The sequence below is a fragment of the Lithobates pipiens genome, unplaced genomic scaffold (genome assembly GCF_037356315.1).
Source record: "Lithobates pipiens isolate NorthernLeopardFrog02 unplaced genomic scaffold, aLitPip1_a1.2 Scaffold_8, whole genome shotgun sequence".
In the NCBI taxonomy this organism is placed as follows: Eukaryota; Metazoa; Chordata; class Amphibia; order Anura; family Ranidae; genus Lithobates; species Lithobates pipiens.
Window position 1 is genome coordinate 359617761 of NW_027507903.1, and position 17366 is coordinate 359635126.

Below are 17366 nucleotides of genomic sequence, written 5' to 3' on the forward strand. Positions count from 1 at the left end.
GGGGCAGCGGCACACAAGGTGCCTATGCCCCCGGGCGTCCGTGCGAACAGCACTGATGGGAAAACCAAAGAGGTGGACGGTTGTGGTGGGAAAAGAAAAGGAAAAAGAAAAAAGAAAGAAAAGAAAAGGAAAAAAGGAAAAAATCATAATAAAATAAGAGAAAACTAAAATAGAAAGTGAAAAATAATAATAAAATAAAAAACAAAAAATAAATAATTAATCATAAAGAGAGGGATTTTTTCTCTTAAGCTGCACGTCATAATACCGTGAACACATAACATATAGATATTACAATAATGAATTACTATAATTATTATCACAGTTGGTTACAAACAAATCAATACATACATATTACAAATTGAACAATAATAAAGAAAACAAAAAAAAAAAAAAAGGGAGAGGGGGGAAAAAAAGGAGGGGGGAGGGGGAAAAAAAAAACCCTCACATATTCACCTCTCAGAGGGGCGGTCAACAGAAATAAAGGACCAGGGAAAGAGAATAAAAAATATTTTTGAAAGATATATATATATATATTTCACAAAAATGGTTTAAAGCTTAAGTTCTCATTAAAGCCAGGTGGAGTTGTAGCCCTTAAATTAAAAATCCATTCAGCTTCATGCTGAAGTAAAATATTGTCCACACTGCCCCCTCTCAAATCAAGAGGAACGTGTTCAAGTGCGGAGAAAGTAATAAATTTGGGATTAAAGGCATGGAAGAGGCCCACGTACCGACTGAAGGCCGTCTCCATTTTCTTTTTAATAATAGGTTTGATATGGTCCTTGATTCTAATACAAAATTGTCGCTTTGTTTTGCCTACATAGAATCCGCCGCAGAGGCAGCGGGCAAGATATATAACACCCTGTGTTTGACATGTGACTCGATGTCTGGTGGAGTGCCATTTGCCATTTGGTAGTTTAAATTTGGTATGTGAGTTGACATAACAGAAAACGTCACAATGGCCACATGGGAAGGTGCCATTAGTTACTTTTTTAATATTTGACTTTGTTTGTTCAAAGTGACTATGCACTAGTTTGTCTTTGAGAGAAGGAACTCTTTTGAAAGTGACTTCGGGGAAATCTTTAATATATTTCTTGGTGGTAGGGTCAGCTAGAAGGAGTGGCCAAAACTTATGTAGAATTTCCTTAAACTTGCGATGCTGGTTGGAATAGCGAGTAATAATCCTAACCGAATCATTTGTGTTGGAACGTCGGGTAGAGAAAATAAGAGAGGTTCTAATTTTAGGTTTAACACGGTTATAGGCTCGTTTCAAACATTTATGGCTGTATCCTCTTTTTCTTAGTCTTTGGTAAAGATCATCAGCTGCTGATTGAAAGTCAGAGTTTTTGCTACAATTCCGCTTTAAACGCAAATATTGGCTATAGAGAACACTATTGATCAAGGAGGTTGGGTGGAAGCTAGTAGCATGTAAAACCGTATTTCCGGCAGATGGTTTCCTGAATAAAAAAGAGTTAAGTCTACCTTTACTGTCCAAAGAAATGGTTAAATCTAGAAAATTAACTTGTGACTGACTATATTGCATAGTGAATTTCAAATTAAAGTTATTAATAGAGATCAATTGAAAAAACTTTTTTAATTCCATTTCCGTGCCTGACCAGAAGAAAAGAACATCGTCGATATAACGAAACCATGAAACGATTTTGTCCAAAAACGGTGACAGATCTTCTCTGGAGAAAGTTTCCTTTTCCCACCCCCCCCAGGTACAGGTTGGCATACGATGGGGCACATTTAGTCCCCATCGCAACCCCCTGTACCTGGAGGTAGTGGGTGGAGTCAAAAACAAAAACATTGTATTTTAGAATGTATTCAAGAAGATCCACAACAAAAGAACTGTACTGTAGGAAAGAGGAGCCTCTTTCAGAAAGAAACCTACGTACAACTTCAACTCCCTTATCGTGGGGAATTGTGTTGTAGAGGCTTTCGATATCCAAGGCAACCAACCATGAGTTGGGAGGGAGAGACATTCCCTCAATCATTCTTAACAAATCAATGGTATCTTTTACGTATGAGGATAAGGAAATAACGTGTGGACTTAGATAACTATCAACCAAAGCACTCGCATTTTCAGTTAAACATGAACATCCTGAAATAATAGGACGTCCCGGGGGATTTGTTTGAGATATGTGAATTTTCGGTAATGCGTAGAAAGTTGGAATCTTCGGGTCCTTGGTATTTAAGAATTTCCATGTTTTAAGGTCAATGACCCCTTGTTGATATGCCTTAAAGATAAGATTCAAATAGATGTTTTGATAATTTAAGATGACAGTTTTAGAGATAGGACGATACCAATTTCTATTGGACAATACATTTAGGCACATGGAAGTGTATTGCGCAACTTCCATGATCACCAGGTTTCCGCCCTTGTCTGCGGGCTTAATAATTAAATTTGTATTTTTTTGTAAAGATTTGATAGCTGCTTTATGTTGTTGCGAAAGATTAGTAGGTAAAGGTGTATGAAAGGACAACTTCTCAATCTCTGTAGTTGCTTGTTGTATAAACGCCCAAATATTTGGGTTTGCATTGAGCAGGGGAAATGCTCTAGATTTGCATTTAAAGGATGGAGGAGGGGGGAAGGAAACACCTGAGACTGACAGATCCGGGGCAGGCATTGCTGATGAATCGTCGTCATCGGTGTTGCCCTCCTCCCATAGTTCCATCAGATTTTTAATGGCATAATGTTCGGCTATATTTTCATGTGACCGAACATCATCGTTTTTATTAAAGCATACCGTAGCAGGTTTATCAAATATAACTCGATACAGCAATCTACGAGCAAAAAGATGTAAATCCTTGATGAGTTGAAATTTGGTAGTGTTGAAATCAGGACAAAAAGTTAGTCCTAGTTTCAAGACTTCCAGTTCAGGTTCGGTTAGCCTCTGTGATGATAAGTTTATTATTGACAACTCATTTGTAGATGAATCAGGGTTACTTTGTGCATAGCTATCATTTAAATCATAGGTGGAATCGAGTCCTTGCCTAAAAAAATAGGTGCCAGTTTCAAATCTGCAGGTAAGGGAGTGCCCAAAGGCGAAATGATGACATTGGTAGTGCTTACCGATGGATTGGCAGATTGCAAAGAAGTTATAGAAGAAGTTACCTGAGCCAAAGGGGTTGTGCATTGATTTATCGTCGATTGTGTGCCTCGAGAGCCCGAGGAAAGGGAGTGAGAGGGGTGGAACATAGCAAATGTGCCAACAGGTGCTGGTTTAGATGAGAAAGGTGGTGCCCGACGAGAAAGCGGAGTGCCCAATTGATTCCGAAGGGACTCAGTGGAGGCGTGTTCAGAGTTCCCTTTTCTTTTTTTCGGTACTCTGTCCTCAGACAGATCACGATACATAGTTGACTGTGTAGAGGAAAAAGAAGAGGGTGGAGAAACATTAGAAGTGTTATCATTATTTCTATTTGGACGTGAATTAAAAGGTCTAGTGAATTTAGGTTTGGAATCCCGAGTCCATTTGTAAGCATAGCCATTGGTATGGGCCAAATTATCCCTAGCAAATTTATTTTCTTTAGTATGAATAATTTCTAAGGTGTATTTTTCAATAAGGACTTGAAGGTCCTGTTCCTTTTTCTGAAATCTCGTACTCGATATTCTAGATTCATGGTCTTCATACCAATGTGAGATTAAGCTATCCAGTACAGAGAGTTCATGATCGTACTGAATGCATAACAAAGACATCATACCAAATGAGCATGTTTGTAAATTTTCTTCCCATTTAGATTTAATAATGTCATCAACTTTCTTAATGTTGGGGAAAATCTGGATTCGCGATCCAAAAGGTACAATGAGGTTTTCTATATATTTCTGAAAATATTTTTTATGCCAAAAAACTCGGACCTTTCGTTCGAGTAGGCGTTGTAGTCTAAGAAAAGCAAAATCAAGATCTTTATCTGAAATGTCACCTGTTTTTTGTGTAAGTTGGACTTTGTCCATTAGGGCATCCCAGGCCTCGCCACTAAAGGCCGCCATACCGAGAAGGGGGAATGTGAGAGAGAAGGGGAAAAAAAAAAAAAAAAAAACCACAACACAAGGCAATACAAGTTACTATTTGGTAAGATAACAGAGTAGAAATATATGTTGTGTTGTTGACGATGAACCAAAGGAAAAATAGTGTATTAAAACACCGGGGGACAAAAATGGAATAGTTTTGATGGTTCAGCGTCACACAACACCTAACAAATATGGCACCACATCCCTGAAAGTTTGAAACATGAATCAAAAGACAAAAGGGAAGTTAGGGATTTTAGCGGTGCTAATTAACAAGTATAATTAATTAGAGTACAAAATTTGTAATACAAAAATTTATTAGGTTTGAAGTTAAAATCAGTAGCACATTCTGCTTAAAAAATACAGGATAATACAATACAGTGGTCGCTCTTGTCAAACACACATAGTCCCAACTATGCCATAGTGCCGTATTTGTTAGGTGTTGTGTGACGCTGAACCATCAAAACTATTCCATTATAAAAAGGACTTTTATTTGTTTTTTGTAGTATTGCCAATTTTCTATTTTGGACTCTAATATTAAGCAGCTGCTGTTTATGATACAAGTGTAACCATCAAGAGTTTAGTCCAAGGAGCACGGAGGGGTGTGCATGGGGGGGCATTTTTTTCTGCAACATCCTTGATAATAACAGGATAGTCACTCAGCATCAGCATAGTCAGTCTTGAAGGGATCTCACATTTAAAAATATATATATATATATATTCGGTTACATCAGCATCAGGTGCTTGGTATCTGGTGGTGATCCAAGACTGATTCATTTTTATAAAGGTCAGTCGATCAACCAAGTCGGTGGACAGGCGCACCCCGTGATTGGTTACAAAGCCTCCAGCAGCACTGAATGTGCGTTCTGAAAGAACGCTGGATGCAGGACAGGTCAGTAGCTCAATTGCATACTGTGCAAGCTCTGGCCAGTGATCCATCCTGAAAACCCAGCAACCCAGAGGATTTTCGGTGAGAAAGGTGTCCAAGTCTGATCTTGCCCCTAGGTATTCCTGCACCATGTACATCAGATGCTGGTGATGGTTGCTGGAACAGATCATACCTTGGGGCTGTGGACTAAAAATTTGTCTGAATGCATTGATCAGATGGCCACCTTCTCCACCGTTCCTTCTGTGACTGACCGAAGCCTCAGCAACACGTTGTCCAGGACCAGGAATTTGCAAACTCCCAGTCTCTGGGAATGCATTGCACAGACCTTTCTGCAAGGCCTCCCGAAGATGTTTCATCCTCTGCTCCCTCTGCGACAACAAGATAAGGTCCACAACCTTACCCTTGTAATATGGATCAAGGAGGGTTGCCAGCCAGTAATGATCCCTCTCCTTGATCCGGCGAATATGAGGATCCTTCCGCAGGCTTTGCAGTATCAGGGAGGCCATGCAGCGTAGGTTACCTGAGGCATTCGGTCTAGAGTTCTCTGGGTCACTAGGGACGATATGATCCGCAGTCACCTCCTCCCAGCCACATACAAGTTCATGGGTTTCTTGGGACTGTCAATGATCCCTTAAAAACTGCTGCTGATGCTGAGTGCTAGGCTCCACCTCCATGCTGACACAATCCACCCCCTCTTCCTCCTCGTCCTCCTCGTCCTCATCCTGTGTGATCAGTAGGCCAGCAGGAACACTGTCAGACTTCCACTTACCAGACCAGTAAGTCCGCTTGGGCAGAAGGTGGTTTCCCGTACGTGTCTGACTCACAACCCCTGGTAGAGTAGACAGGTGATTGGGAGTGCGGAGTGGTATGAGAGCCTATGAAGAGGGTCCAGGTGCTGGAAGTAGGAAGAACCCCGAAGCAGCAGGTGAGTAGGCTGAAACACAGGCAATCGGGTGCGGAGCAGGAGCTGAGCAGGCAGGTCCAGGTAAAGGCAGGTTTCGGCAACAGGTGGGCAGCAATGGTACAATAGGTACAGGCAGGAGCGAGGTCAGAACAGGCTGAGGTCAGGTGCAGGTGGAGATCAGGGGTGTCCAAAGAGCAAGCCGGGTCGTCAGGACGTCACCGTGCACGTGCATGCGCCAACGTGCACAGGTGCACGCATAAGCACGCGCGCACGCCCGAGCGCCAGCACGCACACCAGTGCCACCAGGAGTGCACACAACAGCTTTCACCGGCGCTAATAGGAGCACGCACAGGCGCACACGGGCACGCACCCACGCCCGCAGGGGTGCGCACCACAGCGCACACAGGAACATGCGCGCCATCACGCACCGTTGCACATCAACGCACACCAGCACGGCCTGCACCACGATAAACCAGTTAACTTCACTGACAAACACTGTCTGGATAAAAAGGGCCTTGAGAGGTAAGGAAGTCCTCCTCTTCCTGCCTCTGTTCTGCCTCAAGTGCCCTGTCCATTTTATCCATGCAGTGTGTGCTCCAACAGGTGGACAAGAGGGACAGTGTCACTGATACATGCATTGTCACTTCTCACCATCCTTGTGGCCTCCTCAAATGGTGACAGGACAGTGCATGCATCCCTGATTGTGGCCCACTGACATAGGAAAATAAAAAACAAGCTCCCCTGGTCCTGTCCTGGTGCCATAGTCACACTCATTGATGGCCTTCTGCTGCGTGTGCAGCCGATCAGAAGAACACCAGCAATTGGGGTAGCTTTAAGTTCACACTGTGCAGAGTACACAGTACACCAACTGTAATTACTAAAGCTGCCTGCCTGTGGTATAGAATCAGAAGAACACCAGCAATTGGGGTAGCTTTAGGTGCACACCATGCAGAGTACACAGTACACCAACTGTAAATACTGCAGCTGCCTGCCTGTGGTATAGGATCAGAAGAACACCAGCAATTTGGGTAGCTTTAAGTGCACACTGTACAGAGTACACCAACTGTAACCCCCCTGTAACCCTGGCCTTGGCCAATTATGGCTTGCTGTACAGACGGCGCTGTGATTGGCCAAGCATGCGGGTCTTAGTGCATGCTTGGCCAATCATCAGCCAGCAATGCAGTGCGATGCCGCAGTGAATTATGGGCCCCGACGCACCACTTGAATTTTGCGCAAACGGCCCATAAAGTTCGCAATTCTGTGAACGGCTGAAACAGACGATATTCGAGTCGAACATGGGTTCGACTAGAACATGAAGCTCATCCCTAATGGTCAGACACCTGAAAACTCAATCTAAAAAAATATTTGTCTATAACAAAAATCCACACTTTACATTGCTCATTGTATACTCGTACTTCTTGAAATTGTACCGTTATTCCTCCTCCAGTTGCAGTCTGATCCCTAGTGGGGTGACTGGATAATGAGGGAACTAAACCATATACATGCCTCTCTGTAGTATGGAACTTACAATGTGAGCCAAAACACCACCCCACTTTCATGAAAACGCAGAACATACCCTACCACTATTCATAGCACAGTCTGATCATTGTAGTATACAAATTAATCCACACAGTCAAACTAGATCCTAGACTGTTATACAGTGGTGTGAAAAAGTGTTTGCCCCCTTCCTCATTTCCTGTTCCTTTGCATGTTTGTCACACTTAAGTGTTTCGGAACATCAAACCAATTTAAACAATAGTCAAAGACAACACAAGTAAACACAAAATGCAATTTGTAAATGAAGGTGTTTATTATTAAAGGTGAAAAAAAATCAAAACCATCATGGCCCTGTGTGAAAAAGTGATTGCCCCCCTTGTTAAAACATACTATAACTGTGGTTGTCCACACCTGAGTTCAATTTCTCTAGCCACACCCAGGCCTGATTATTGCCACACCTGTTCACAATCAAGGCATCACTTAAATAGGAGCTGCTTGACACAGTAAGGTCCACCAGAAGATCCTTAAAAACTACACATCATGCCGAGACCCAAAGAAATTCAGGAACAATTGAGAAAGAAAGTAATTGAGATCTATCAGTCTGGAAAGGGTTATAAAGCCATTTCCAAAGCTTTGGGAATCCAGCAAACCACAGTGAGAGCCATTATCCACAAATGACGAAGACATGGAACAGTGGTGAACCTTCCCAGGAGTGGCCGGCCGCCCAAAATTACCCCAAGAGCGCAGCGACGACTCATCCAAGAGGTCACAAAAGACCCCACAACAACGTCCAAGGAACTGCAGGCCTCACTTGCCTCAGTTAAGGTCAGCGTTCATGCCTCCACCATCAGGAAAAGACTGGGCAAAAATGGCCTGCATGGCAGAGTTCCAAGGAGAAAACCACTGCTGAGCAAAAAGAACATCAAAACTCATCTCAATTTCTCCACAACACATCTTGATGATCCCCAAGACTTTTGGGACAAAATTCTGTGGACCGATGAGACAAAAGTGGAACTCTTTGGAAGGTGTGTGTCCAAGTATATCTGGCGTAGAAGGAACACTGCATTTCATAAAAAGAACATTATACCAACAGTAAAATATGGTGGTGGTAGTGTGATGGTCTGGGGCTGTTTTGCTGCTTCAGGACCTGGAAGACTTGCCGTGATAAAAGGAACTATGAATTCTGCTGTCTACCAAGAGATCCTGAAGGAGAATGTCCGACCATCCGTTCATGTACTCAAGCTGAAACGAACTTGGGTTCTGCAGCAGGACAATGATCCTAAACACACCAGCAAGTCCACCACCGAATGGCTGAAGAAAAACAAAATGAAGACTTTGGAGTGGCCTAGCCAAAGTCCTGACCTGAATCCTATTGAGATGTTGTGGTATGACCTTAAAAAGGCCGTTCATGCTCGAAAACCCTCTAATGTAACTGAATTAGGACAATTCTGCAAAGATGAGTGGGCCAAAATTCCTCCAGGACGCTGTAAAAGCCTCATTGCACGTTATCGCAAACGCTTGGTTGCAGTTGTTGCTGCTAAGGGTGGCCCAACCAGTTATTAGGTTTAGGGGCAATCACTTTTTCACACAGGGCCATGATGGTTTGGATTTTTTTTCACCTTTAATAATAAACACCTTCATTTACAAATTGCATTTTGTGTTTACTTGTGTTGTCCTTGACTATTGTTTAAATTGGTTTGATGTTCCGAAACACTTAAGTGTGACAAACATGCAAAGGAACAGGAAATGAGGAAGGGGGCAAACACTTTTTCACACCACTGTATATACCAACACACTATATGCACATTGACATTGTCAAAATTGGCATATATTGCATGTATCAGAATGTATCTTCTCTCTCCTTTTTTTCATACTTATCTGGTTGTAATGAGCAGTTACTGTTTTTGTAAACTTGTAAAACTTTAATAAAAACTTCTTTAAAAATATATATATATATATATTTGTGAGGTTGGGTACTGATGTTTTGCAAGAAGACCTTGCCATTCAAATTAATCCCAAAAGTGTTTAACTACTTGTTTACTAAGCACTTATACCCCCTTCCCACCGAGGCCAATTTTCAGCTTTCAGCACTGTCACTATTTGAGTGACAATTGTGCGGTCATGCAACATTGAACCCAAAATAATTTTTTATCATTTTTTTCACTCAAATAGAGCTTTCTTTTGGTGGTATTTAATCACTGCTGTTTTTTTTTTTTTTGCTAAAAAAAACCTAAAAAGAATGTAAATTTGGGGGAAAAAACAGTTTCATCGTTTTTTATGAAATTTTGCAAGCAGGTAATATTTCTCCTTCACTGATGTCCGCTGATGAGGCTGCAATGATGGGCCCTGATAGGCTGCACTGATGGGCACTGATAAGGCAGCAATGATGAGCATTGATAGAGGGCCCTGGCGGGCACTGCTGATGCAGCACTGGTGAGCACTGCTGATGCAGCACTGGTGAGCACTGATGATGCAGCATTGGTGGGCACTGATAGGTGGCACTGATGGGTGGCACTGTTGGGCAGCTCTGAAGGGCACTGATAGATGTCACTGATGGGCACTGATGTGTGGCATTGATGGGCACTGATAGGCACTAAAAGGTGACACTGATAGGCAGCACTGATAGGTGGCACTGGTGATGGGGCACTGATTGGCAGCACTGATGGGTACTGATAGGTGGCACTGGTGGGCACTGAAATGTGGAACTGGTGGGCACTGGTAGGTGGTACTGGTGGGCACTGATAGGCAACACTAATATGCACTGGTAGGTGGCACTAGTGGGCACGGGCAGGTGGCACTGGTGGGGACTGCTTTTCAGCAGTGATCATCCACGTGTGGGACTGATGTCCCTTGATAAAAGCCAGGGGTGATCAGCTTTTTTTCCTCTGTCATTGTATGACAGCTGATCGGGTGGTAAGGGGCCAGGATCACTCCCTTACTCCGATCTGTGATTAGCCAAGTCTCATTGACTTACTGATCACAGAGCATGCTGTGCATGCCCCACAGGGGGGCACAGGTGGCTCATTCTCGAGAGGATGTAAATGCAAGCACTCCTGGCAATTAAGGCCTGCGCTGTGGCCGTCTTTTGTCTATAGTGTGAGTGGGAGATGGTTAAAAAGTTAGGTCACTTATGTTCCCCCATACCAAATTCATCAAACCATGCCTTTATGGAACTGGATTTGCACACAAAGGGGCAGTCATGCTGTAACAAAAAGGTCCTTTCTTAAACTATTGCACACAATTGTCTACAATGTCTTTGCATGCTGTAGCATGAAAGTGGGAGTAAACTCACATGCATAATTTATACCTATAGGTAAGCCTTTAATAAGAACCCAGACAGAGACAGATGAAGATAGAAGCCTTGTCAGCAGTGACAGCTCACCTCTGGAAGAGTTTTGTTTCAAGGTAAGCATCACATAATGTGCTAGTATGCCGTGCATTCTAGCACATTATAGCTTTACCTTGCAGGTTTTGGAAAAAAAGAAAAACACACAGCAGTTTACTACCACTTTAACAGTGTACTTCAATACATGAACACATTTTGAGGAGTGTCCACATTATTTTACCTAAATGGTATAGGTATGATGGTCAGGTGTTTGAACACATAATGTTGGGTTCAACGCACATTTATGTGCCATGATACATGCTTTTTCCCATTGGGAATAATACAATTTATTGTAGTATGTTGTTGAAAAGCTAAAGATTCCAATGTTTTTGAACATCATATCCCTTGTACACACGGTCGGAAAATCCGATGGAAAATGTCCGATTGGAACGCGTTGTCGGATAATCCGACAGTGTGTGGGCTCCATCGGACTCTTTCCGTCGGAATATCGAAAGGACAAAGTTGGAGAGCTTGGCCATAAAATTTTCCGACAACACGATCCAATCGGATATATATATAATAATATATATGTGTTAACAGAGGCCCTATAGAGTAAAATTATGGGTTTTGCAATTTTTTATATCACATTTATGCAGCGTTTTTTCAAATGCAATTTTTGGGGAAAAAATATGCTTTATTGAATTATATTGCACATAAACACAATATAATACCATTTTTTATGAAATGTAAAAGATAATGTTACGATGAGTAAATGTTATGCTTTAAAATTGTGTATGCCTGTGAAATGGCACGAAATTATGGGACTTAAAATTCTCCATAGGCGACGTTAAACATTTTTACAGGTTACCAGTTTGAGAATTACACAGGAGGTCTAGCACTAGAATGATTGCTCTCGCTCTGGCATTCACAACAATAACTCACATGTATTACGATATCACCCCCATGTATGTATGTATGCATTTTTTGCACACTGTCTCTTTCATTTCTCTTTTGTTTTAACTTTATTGCTATCACAATGGATCAACAAAATCCCTTATGACAGCATGGGCCATGACAGGTCCTCTTTATGGAAAGATCTGGGGTCTATTAGATCCCAAATTTCTTCAGTTCAATGCAGCCGATCAGACACAGATCAGTCGGATCGACTGCTTTCCTGGGTGCTAAAGGCGAGGTAAACAAAGAGCCGAAACCGGAAGTGAAGAAATCCTCATGTTTCCCGGTTTCCAAGTGGTAAAACAGATCAATATCTGAACTACAAAGCAAAGTATGAAATACACCCATCATACCTGCAGGACAAATTCTCATTGTTTTAAGTAGTAAAAAAATCTGCAAAGGTTGTTTTTTTTAAAACAGCAGTTGGTACGAAAAGGCTAGGTTCACGCATGTCCAGTGTGAATTTCCCCTCAGTTTTGCCATAGCCAGGGAATTGCATCTGAACCGTACCACAGTAGTCAGAAAATGCACAGGACTCTTTTTCAATTCACAGTGCATTTTCACTGCTGCTGAACCACATATATGTGAACCGGCTCCAAAGAGAGGGTTGCCGGTTCACATGTCATGCGAATCGGATGTGGTACAAAACACATCAAATTTGCATATATGTGAACGGAGCCTTAGGCCGCGTACACACGGGCGGATTGTCTGCCCAACTAAGTTCGTCAGACAATCCGACAGACAGTCCGTCCAAATTTTGAATGAACGGACTTGACCACACACGATGAACAGACAGTCCGCTGAAAACTTGCGCGATGACGTGTACAGCACGTACGACGGGACTAGAAAAACGACGTCCAATACACTGCAATGCAACCTTCGGCCGTGTAAATCCTTTCTGAGCATGCGCCATACTTAGTCCGTCCAACTTGCCTACACACGAGCGGACTGTCCGCTGAAACAAAGTTTGGACGGACAAAACCAAGTTTGGACGGACAAAATTACGGAAATTCCAAAAGACAAAGTCCGTCAGACTGTCCGCTGAAAAAGTCAGCTGAAGCCCACACACGAGCGGATTGTCCGCTGAAACATGGTTCAGCGGACTAAGTTGGGCAGACAATCCGCCCGTGTGTACGCGGCCTTAGGGTCAGCAGTTAATATGAATGGTTACTTAAGATCAACAAAATTATGAATGGCTCCTTAGGGTCAGTAGCTGTCAGGGGTCTTACAGGAATTCCAGAGTACCAGGTGCATAATAAACTCTTTGTCAGAATAGATCAACCTTTTTCAACTAAGGTGCCCGGACACCCTGGGGGGCCTTCAGGTTTCTTCCAGGGTGCCTTGTCAAAATGTCTAAAAATTTATCAAACATTGTATACAAGCAAGCAGGTGGATCAAGCCTGCCTTTTAGTTACACAGAGTCACAGGTTTTCATTGTTTTCATTGTGCACCATTACAGTGTTCTAGCTGCTGGCATTTTAACAACTAATGAAGTCACTGGTTGATAAGGAGGATGTCGGGCACCTGCACAGCATCCTTGTTTGCCCCTCCCTTGCCCCTCTCCGTCAGGACTGGAGTCATATTAGCTAAGTGAGGAAGAGAAACGGTGGGAGAAACATTTTAATACTAGTCAGTACCAGTGGGCAAAAGTGCGCTTGCTTTGGAAAAATAAATCAGCTCCAATGCTGGGTGTTCTATGTGTGTGAATGTTGCTGCACAACACAAAACTATTCATTTAGTTTTGTACATTTTGGAATGGGGTGCCTAAAGAGGGCTCTCTGTTTATATTCCCTTTCCAGGGTTTGAGTAAGTGGCTGGCTCAGGATTGTTTAAAGATACCCAGTGTCAGAAACAAATATAGGCCCTGTAGGCCTCTAGCATCCCCTTTACACCTATACATTATTTCTCCTCTGCCTCCTATTTTCATAGTCCTCTAGGTGTGATATTAAGGCTTTCATTTTAGAGTTTGTGTGGTATTTTCTTATTTTTGCACTAGATTACACACCGGCAAGATTTACTTTAGTCTGGATGTCACTGGAGCATTTCTTATTATTCCAGGAGATATTCCCTAGTGCATATTCAATCCCCTAGATTCACTGTTGGTAGATGGAAAGTGATGTCCAATTTCAGTGGAAAAATTGGTATATTGCCTGCAGGCTTAGTTGACTCTGCATCCTCCATATGTGGGCTTGCAGGTTCCCAAAGTTAGCAGTAGGAAAGAAAGGCTTCTATCCAATCTTGCTGATATTCACTCATACCTTCAGGGGACCAATACTGTATGTCCTCTCTTTTTTTCATAGTGTTCACAGTGTTTTTGGGTGATGTTGACCAGGTTCCTCGGCTGTTTGGGGAATGATAAGTGGGGGCAGGTGAAAGTTGTATCTTTACATGTGCATGACCAGACCATGCTCATCTTCTATTGAGCATTTTGAAGAAAATTGGATTTTCCATGATACCTACTCCTATAATTTTCATTTAAAAGCAAAAGTACTGGCAAAACTTCTTTAATTGTGACAGAATTTACATTTATCTTGCATATCTGCAGTTTGGAGAAGGCTTGCTTGTTTAACACTTAAGGAAAGCCTGCATCACCACCTGACCTGAAACACCACTTAACTTGGCTTCATTATATACTTGTATAAAAATACATTGAGAATGTTGACTGTATATGATACATTGATTTGAGCTCTTACAGTGTTTGACATTTCTTTACAAGTGTCTCTTTCCCTGTCATTTAGAAAAGGGCATCTGTTTCTGCAAAAAAAAAAACATTTGTAATTTGAATACAGCATAGTTTGTACAGCAAGGGCTCTTTCAATCATGCGTGAGATTAAGGAAAAACAAGATAAAGTCATATGTAGTTACTGTATGTTTTATAGTGAATTTAAACAGTTTGAGTGATAATACCATAAAGCTTGCTCTATAATAGCATTGATCTCAGCTGTGGATTGTTGTTGTTGACCATAGGTGTGCTGCAGCATTCCTTTCATGGGAACTATGTCAGTATTCAATGCTGCTAAACAAATAAGACTATGCAATTGGTGAATATTGTCAAGAAAAAAATAAAGAATAAGAGACCACTATGTTCTTCTTAGGTGGGGAAGCTTCAAAGAGAGGTGAAAAATATAGTAATTTCCCATTTCCCTATTTTATACTATGCTGAATGGGTTGTACTGTTCTTACTGTATTTAATGATTTCCTGTAGGTTTGCATTTCTGTCTTTTTTAGACTATTTTATAAATGAAGGGCACATGCTGCTAAGTTTACAATACTAAATGTGATCATATTTTAAAAATCAATGTTGTTTTTGTATTTTCAGAGGAATAGCAGTATTGGGATTGATTTACTGAAGGCACATAGACTGTGCACTTTGCAAAGTTCAGTTGCACTCTGCAAGTTGCAGTTGCTCCAAAGCTTAGAAAATGAGTGGAAGCTCTGCTGGCTTCCATCAACCAATCATGTGCCAGCAAAAATGCAGTTTTTTTTTTTTTTGCACATGATTGTGTTTTCTTTACAAAGTGAAGGTTTATATCAATTACTAAGCTGTGGAGAAACTGCACTTTGCAAAGTTCACAGTCTATTTGCCTTAAGAAAATCAATCATATTGCATCCTTTTATCTATTCTTAATCAGACCAAACCCTAATTGTACATTTTAGGTTATTCAAAGACGTAGAAAGTATGAATAGGTAGCAATTTTTCCAAAAATCATATTTCCTTGTTTTGTTCTGCGTAAAGGGGTCACCAAGATTGGAGCTTATTGCCTGAGAGATCAGAGCATGTGCTTGGGGCTTTCTCTAGTACACAAGGCCCCCACCTCCTTTTTGTTGATTTTATAGTGATTTGGAAACTGATTTTATTTCTCTATTTTGTAGTTCAGAAGAGATATCTCCAAATACATATTTTATATGCCCTGAGCCTAATGTATTAACAGGTTCCCAACCGTCTCACACAGATATACTGTGGCCGAATGGCTCCCCTGGGCTAAATCCCGTATGGGTACGTCCATTCCTTTAGTGGCCATCAGAGGGCGCACGCACCCACTGCACGGCGGGGGACCCGATGCATGTGGCCAGTGGGGCAGGATCACCGCAGCCACACACGATTGCGTTCACAAGTGCTAGCACAGGCATGTGTGTGTATAAACACACATATCCCTGTGAAATCCCTGTGCTGTCAGGGAAGCAGAGCCATATCGTTTGTCCCTACCAAGGAGGAAACACACAATTAACCCCTTTATTGGCCCCTGGTGTTAACCCTTTCCCTGCCAGTGACATTTACACAGTAAACAGTGCATTTTTATAGCACTGATCACTGTATAAATGGTTCCAAAAAAGTGTTAAAAGTCTCCGATCTATTCGTCACAATGTCGCAGTACTGCTAAAAAATTGCAGATCACCGCCATTACTAGTAAATAATGGCATAAAAAAATGCCATAAATCTTTTCCATCCAGATCCAAAGAGTTCAAAAAAGTTACTTTATTATATCCATCAGTCCGATTCAAACTTGCCTTGGAAGCTTAAATCAAGCTAGAGATATAGTACATCAACCAAAATAGGAAATTTTTGATCACAGGAAGCAGAAATACTCACGTCACTCATAAAAACAATCTTTTTGCAGGGTATTGCGAAGATGTAGAGGTGTGTAGACTTTAGGGCTTGAAGTGTATATATAGCCAACACATATTTTGTTTGTTTTGGTTAGAGAAGGGAAGGATCAGAACCCCTGTAAAGTTTTAAATGCTGCTTTTGCTCCTGCTGGGGTACTGTAATTTACCCTCTTTATTGGCCTAGTGACTATTAGCACTGAGAGAAAAAGTGATATCTAATTCAGAATTTTGCAGTTGCCACTAGAACAAGGAGGTGGAACCAAATGCTCCTTCCCAAAGACCTTTAAACCCTGTGGACTCCATGACATAGACAAAAACATTAAGATCTGAGAAAAGAAAACATTTGCCAATGAGTGACTCACAGAGGAGAATTTTGTTAATTTTGTAGGAATTCCATCCAACTTTCTGTTACATCCTCAAGACCACCAGACAACATGGGTGGGCAAGGCTGAAGTGTTTATTATAAATTTCTACTCTCTTTGTTCCAACACCAAACAGTCAAAATGCACTGTAGTTAAGGCCATGGGGTCCACTTTATAGTGTCTTAAGAATGTATTGAAGGTAGCCCAAGTTGCGGCCCTACATATACATTCTGGGGTGACCCCTTTGAATTCTGCCCATGATGAAACATACTTCTGGTGGGGTTGAGCCCTTAGCTCTCCTGGAGGTTCCAGACCCTTTGAAAAAAAGCTCTTTGTATGACTTCGATCAGTAATGATGCTAACGTCCCGGTGGATGCTGCCAGCCCTTTTCTGCTCCCTCCTGGACTTACAAACAGATTATTTGTTTTCCTAAAGAAAGCTGTCAATTTTATGTAGGTTTTTTTGGATGGATCCAACGTCCAGACTGTGAGGCGTTGTTGGCACTTCTCTCTGAAATGTTGGCAGCACAATCTCCTGTTTCTGATAAAAGGGTGTATTACCTTTAGGACGGTGGTGTAGAAGAGTCCTCAGTATCTCTCTGTCTGTAAAGTAGCAGCCAGACATCTAAAGTCTCCCGCAAATCGTGGGAGACTCTTACATTTGGATGCCAGCTCACGGACACCCGCGAGCCCTGGGCAATCTCCCAGCTGAGCCTTTCACTCAGAAAGGAAAAGCAGCTGAGCAGCAGAATGTTACTGAGCTGACACACTGCTGCTTCCCCTCCAAGTGTTATCAAATAGACAGCACCCCTGGCTTCCCTC